This window comes from Alosa alosa, chromosome 20, assembly GCF_017589495.1.
Source record: "Alosa alosa isolate M-15738 ecotype Scorff River chromosome 20, AALO_Geno_1.1, whole genome shotgun sequence".
Classification (NCBI taxonomy): Eukaryota; Metazoa; Chordata; class Actinopteri; order Clupeiformes; family Clupeidae; genus Alosa; species Alosa alosa.
The window spans coordinates 19,917,946-19,924,613 of NC_063208.1; the positions used below are offsets into that span (position 1 = coordinate 19,917,946).

The 6,668-nt window shown below is 44.1% G+C and overlaps 1 long non-coding RNA gene across 1 annotated transcript; it reads right to left on the reverse strand.

Moving 5' to 3' along the window:
* Window positions 1–847: 847 nt before the first annotated feature.
* Window positions 848–1,223, reverse strand: LOC125284893. The gene is made up of 3 exons (XR_007191957.1): window positions 1,130–1,223; window positions 981–1,037; window positions 848–877 (listed from the first exon to the last, which is right to left on the reverse strand). It is a non-coding gene; the product is annotated as an uncharacterized LOC125284893 (long non-coding RNA).
* Window positions 1,224–6,668: the final 5,445 nt, after the last annotated feature.

Sequence of the window (6,668 nt, forward strand, 5' to 3'; positions counted from 1 at the left end):
ATAAAATTCACTGGACAAAAAACATAACACAAAGTCCTGTCTCTGCTGTTTCTGGGGTGGGAGATAGAGGGGCACTGTGAAATGTCCTGCCTCCGGAGGGGTGGGGGCGGGGGCAGTCATTAGTGCTTTTTTGCATGAGAAATATTGGAAGCCACAGAAATGCTTAAATTGTGGCTCTTAGGACGCCCAGCTGATTGGCGCCTCCTTGAGCCTGTACCCCTTTCTCCTTGCGACAGCAGTGGGTTGGCAACCAATCATGGGGCCTTGACGCCTGGCAGCCCGTCTCAATGTGGCAGCTCTCCTGCTTGCCAGACTGCCTGACTTCCCAAAACTGTGCAGGGCTGAGAGCAGTTTGGAGGGATTGGCCTTCAGTTGCTGATATTGCTTGGTCATTGCCCTCAACCCTACAGCAAATATGGGGTCCTGGCTCTGGCTCTTGAGGTCATTGAACATGTCCTCCACAAGAGACATGTCTGGTGACTGTGTGATGTCTAAACAGGAAAATAAATGGGATGATCTATATTTTTACTTGGAATGTAGTAGTATAGACATATTGTTAATTGTTAAATTATGTGACCATCAATTTTCTCACTCATAACTCACCCTCTTGTAGCCAATCAGCATCAGCACTAGTCTGGGGCTGCTGTAATGTCAGTCCTAAAATATATTTTATAACAATGATACATTAGAATGATACATTTAAGTGTGTGTGTGTGTGTGTGTGTGTGTGTGTGTGTGTGTGTGTGTGTGTGTGTGCGTGCGTGCGTGCGTGCGTACGTGCACACACACATGCATATGTATGTGGTCAGGACTCAGGACTATAACTAACCAGACTCTGACAGTGGTGGCATAGGACCATTGCTTGGTTCTGGAGTGGCTAGAAATACAACAAAAAAAAGTATCAATTCCATGCACCTCACTTGTTGCTACAGATGTCCTAGTATGACGTGTAAAATTTAACACTGATATTACATACTTACCCTTGTGTGACTGTGATGGTATTTTCAAGGGTTGCAGAAACTCCAAAGACACTGCTTCTATAAAATATGTTGTTACAGAATAATTTAGACTGGATGTTGATCATCACAGCTGTGGAACTAGTAAAAAGTTTATAATCATGAGCCTTTACCTCCTGATGTTAATTTCAGCAGCTCTGCCCTTGACTCGGCTGTTGAAGGGAGAAAGGAGTTGGACAGACAGTTGTAGGTCTTGGCCACTGCAGCCTGGTGTTTGCAGGGTGCACCTGTCTGCCCTATAAGGCATGAGCAGAGCTCCAACCCCATGTCCACCACATATGTCTCGGTGGACCCCTTCACTGTAAATTTCTTCTCCTCAATCTATGTAAAATAAAACACACACACACACACACACACACTCAGTCTCAGCCATGCAGCTGGGAGGAATGAACGACACAGACATCCTCCACGGCTGATTCCAGTTCATAATGGAGGAATATACTTTCTTCCGAAGTGTAGCCGTGAAAACTTGATGGGAATTGTCGTTGATTAGGTTCATGTCACATACAAATGGTAAGTTAAAACATCTTAACGTTAGTTACGTTACCTAACTTAATTGTAATTAAGTCATTAGAAGAACACTTTGTTCATCCAATTGGTTGATTTGGCCCGTCGACAACCAACAAAGTTAGTGATAGACAGATGGTTTATCCAATCAGCTAACCAGTATTTCCGCCCCTTCCCAAAAGTTCTTCAATGAAAAGTTCCCAGATGGATATGCGGAGCAAATCCATCTGGCGGAGTCAGGTTACCGGGGACCACTGGTGGCCCACAAGGTATCCCAAGTGGTCCACGAGCAGACATGGTAAAATATAATATAGATGAGTTGTTTGCAATATTGAACCAACTTGTATGTAAATCCAAACAGTTCTGCAACATGCCTATGTAAGCTACGCCAGTTTAAATCATATGAATCCTCTGATACAATAAGCAGGGTGTAAAGACAATAAGCAAGGCGGTTCAGTGAGTAGGCCTGTTGCGTAATATACTGTTGAAGTAGGTCTACTCTTTGTTTAGCTAGGTAGTCCGTGAGTTTTTTTTTTTATTTGGTTAAGTGGTCCTTGGTCTAAAATAGTTTGAGAAGCACTTGGCCATTGATGAAGTTAATTACCTGTTGAATTTGTGAGGCTGTAATTTGGCCTGCCAACTGGGGAAGAAACAGCTTTTTCTGGAATGACTCCCAGCGTCCAAGGGCCACATCCACAATCCTCCCCTTGTAATAGGTCTCTAACCTTGATGTTAAAATATCAAAGAGCTGAGGCAGGTTGAAGGCCTTGGTCCTCTGTAGAATTTTGTCTTTGAGGACACGCATTGCTGCCTCTGCAAAATTGTTGGTGTTGTGCCCTCTGGTGAATACATTTTTGTGGTAGCTGAGGGCCCAACACTCCCTCCGGTTGTATAGATTGGTAACATACCTCAGATATTTTTCATACCTGTTTTTTTTAAAAAGGAACACAGAACACATCACTGCATTTACAGGAACTTTACAGGCATAGTGGGAAAATATTAACACTGAAAGTATGCAATCACATTAGCACTCTGATCATGAAGTTTCTGTCCTAACTGGTTTAAAGGCTACGCCCTAATTGTCAAAGTCTCAGCACTAACCTGACTGCCACCGGATTCTCTTTTGCATTCATGTAAATGCTGTCCACCTCTTTAACATTTTTGGAGTACAGCACGTTCTTGACTATAGTGAACAGTGTCTGCCTGTCCCCTTTGTCCACACCACTCTCCTTACTCCACAACCACCTCCAAACCGCTTGGAGCAGATGGAATGAGCATTGGAGAAGGGTGGCATCAGGGTAAACCCGTCTCAAAGCTCCCCTTTCTGCCCTACAATCATCAGTCACAAAGACCTGGGGCCCTGCCTGTCCCCTGCCAGCAAAGGCGTTTTCTCCTGCAATGTTTCTGAGAAGCTCCAGCCCCTCAAAAATTGTCTCCTCGTCCTCGGTTTGGCAGAGGAGAATGCCAAGTGGCAGACCACCTGCACAGCTGTGGGTCAAGAGCAGGAACACCCTACAGCTCTCCCTGTCCATGTTCCCTGAAGAGTCCATAAAACACAGCTCCCCACTGTGTTTTAGGTGGTGCACCCTTTTCATCAAGGGAGAGCATATAACAACTAGAGGAGTGCCTTTGGAAGACGTTTCCATGACGGCACAGGACTCCTCACACTTGCTGTTATAGCTCTCCACTTGATTGTTAAGTGCCTCCAACATGGTAGGCCCAACTTGTGCCCCGTACTCTGCCCTACACACCTTGTGGAAAAGTCTAGAAAAGACATTCATCAAACATTAGAATAGTATGGCTTAACCGTTAATATGATGCAAATAGTGTAGCCTGAGTAATAATTGTTGAAGGTGGAAGAAAATATAGCGAAGACAGTTTTGCTATCAATGGAATCTTATTTTTACGTAGATTATGAATTTCAGAATCCAAAGGGGTTTAAGGATCTTCATCGAACTCCGTTAATCACTATAGGCTAAAGGTTACAAGAATTAATCAAATGTCAACACAAATTGAGACAATGTATTTGTGACCCTATGAAACTTTGACACCACAATCTCTTCATTGCATGTCACTGTAAGGACCCTTAGTGAGCAGATGTTACACCAACCTTTGTACATATGGGAATATCTCCCTGTCTGCAGAGGCGTACAAAAACCTTTCTCCATACTCCATCTGGAGATCGTGTTTTACCACAGCAAGAGCAGATGTGGGGCTGTGACCATTTTCAAACAGCCCTATAAGGGTTTCCTGTACTTTCCCCCCCACATCTCAGTGACGGAGAGCATCCGCAACATATAAATTGTGGTTGTGATGATTAGAAATGCGGACCTCAAAAGGGAATTCGGGCATGTGCTGGTCTTTTGTCCTATGAAATATATATGTATACTACTGAATATTGCTTCTAAGACATACTAAAATCATGAATTACTGGATCAATAAACTCACTTGCTCATTTGCCCCCTAGCAGACTTCAGCAGGACATGTAGTTTTGCTGGACAGCAGGTGTTTTTTGATGTCCTGCTGTTTGCGGTCTTTATGTTGACCCTGTGCTGGCACTTGTAACTTGCCTTGGCAAATATGTAATACAGTTACATTAATGTCCAGAGGAAGGCTTAATGATAATTTGCTTTTACATTATTTTTGACTCTTACCTTAAAAGCACACGGCGCCCCAACCTAGGTCGAAAAGTAACATCGACTCTCCATGTCACCCCGATGACATCTTCAGATTGGTTAGCCACTCCTGGGTTTGTTCAGGAGTGCCGACATCCACCGCACAGTGGCATCAAAAAGCAGCGTGGTCTCCCAATGACTTCGATTGTCATCAAGGTAGCAGACATGATATTTGTACTGGCTAGGTAGCCAACCCTTTGAAATAAGAGTCAATTGGAAAATGGTGATGATGATTTGAAAATGATTTGTCTTTACAAAACTGCTTAAGTTTTATTAGGTTGCACAGGGAATGGGCACAGACAACCCTTTTTAAAATCCTGCCATAAATTATTGATTGGATATAGGCCTTGGGCACACAAGATCATGTGGGTGGGGGCCAGGGCCGTAACTATCGGTAAGCAGGGTATTACTAGTTCTATTATGCACTAGTGCTATGTTTGTGGCTAAATGAACGATTTAGCATAACATAATGACTTATCATTAATGCAATTTCATATAGTAGCCTAACCAGCAGTGTTTTTTCATGTGTTAGGCTATAGTGCGTCGTCACCAGCAGTGTTTTTCATGTGTTGTGTGCCTTCACCAGTATTTTTGTTTTTGTGGTGCGTGCATCTCTGATTTTGTCAGTCATCTCATCTCTTATATGCTGTGTCTCAAGGATCCTATCCTGTCCTATTCATGGTAGCCTTCGCGGACATTATGCTATCGCGCTTGTAGAAGGGGCCATACTTGATAATCCTGCATATGGGCCGGTGTTGGCTCGTTCAAGCCACTGGAGTGGGGTGGGGGTACCTGTGTGTGTGTGTGTGTGTGTGTGTGTGTGTGTATGGGGGGGCTTACTCAATTCAATTCAAAAAACTTCATTTATCCCCGAGGGGCGATTTTCCCTATGCAGGCATAGTGACATAGAAGACATAACAGGATATGGATAGAAACTGTCTCTGTATCTGCTGGTAGAGGTCCACATACTCTTGTACCTTCTACCAGATGGTAGGAGAGTGAAGAGACTGTGGCTGGGATGACTCGGGTCGGCGACGATCCGCTAGGTCTTTCTCCTGCAGCACTGACTGTAAAGGTCTTGAATATTTGGTAACTTAGTACTTCAGAGATCTACAGCGTCTTCCAGAGGGCAGAAGTTGAAAGAGATCATGGCTCGGATATGAGGCGTCCCTGATGATCTTGGTTGCTTGGTTCAAGCTGCTTTTAGCATTCAGGGAATGGACTGATGGAAGGTCACAACCAGTGATGTTGTGGGCTTTGGCGACAACTCTCTCTAATTACCTCTTGGTGCAACTGTCAGAGCTCCCATACCAGACGGTGATTGAAAATGAGATGATGCTTTCAATGATGGCTTTGTAGAAGAGCACCACAAGGGTTCTGTTGACATGAAACTTTTCCAGTTGTCTTAGGAAATAAAATCTCTGATTTGCCTTTTTGATAAAGTGGGTGGTGTTAATGTCCCATCTCAAATTATGGCTGATATGTGAGACAAGAAATTTAAAAGAGTCAATCAAGGTTACAGGCTGTTCACATATAATAGATGGGGCTTTGGTATTAGGCCACATTCTCATGTCCACAACCATTTGGTTTTTGAGGCGTTAATATGGAGCTTGTTTTCACCTCCTTGTGGTACTGGGCCCTTTCACTGCCTTGTGGTACTGGGACTCATCATTGTCACTAATGAGGCCGATGATGGTGGTGTCATCTGCATACTTCAATACTTTGACAGGGTGATGGTGAGATCTCAAGTCATGGCATGATGTTGTAATGTTAACCTTGACTGATTGAATTCCTATTCCTTAGGAAGTCCAGTATCCAATAACACAGAGCTGAGTTGATGTTCGTGGCTTGTAACCTAGAGAGTGAACTTCTCCTAGGTTGATGGCATCTTCCACAGATCTGTTAGACTGGTAAGCAAACTGGTAGGGATGCATCAGCGGCAATACTGTGGTTTGCAGATGGGAGACCACAGATGCAGATGTACCTTCCATCAGTCCATTCCCTGAAAGCACACGTTCAGATGGGAGAGTAGCACACGTTCAAACACCTTCATAGCCACTGAAGTGAGGGCAACGGGCCTGAAGTTATTAAGCCTAGTTGTTTGTGTTGTCTTCGAGACCGGTATGCTTGTAGAGGCTTTAAAACACTGTGGAACTACACACTGCTGCAGAGAGGTGTTGAAAATGTCAGTGAAGACAGGTACCAGTTGATCAGCACATTGTCTAAAAACAGCAGGGAAAAGCTGATCTGGTCCTGCTGCTTTCCTGGCCTTCTTTTTTTTTTTTTTGAAGTTTGCACACCTCTGCCTCCTGGATGACCATTCTCTTTCCACTCCACTGCTTGAGTTTTTTTTTTTCACGTAGCTGCTCTTTCCTTCTCCTGTAACTAATTCACTTCTCCTTCGGTCCCTCGGTCCCTCTGTGCTCTGTACGGGTGCCATCTTTTGTGTTCTCTGTGCGGGTACAATATT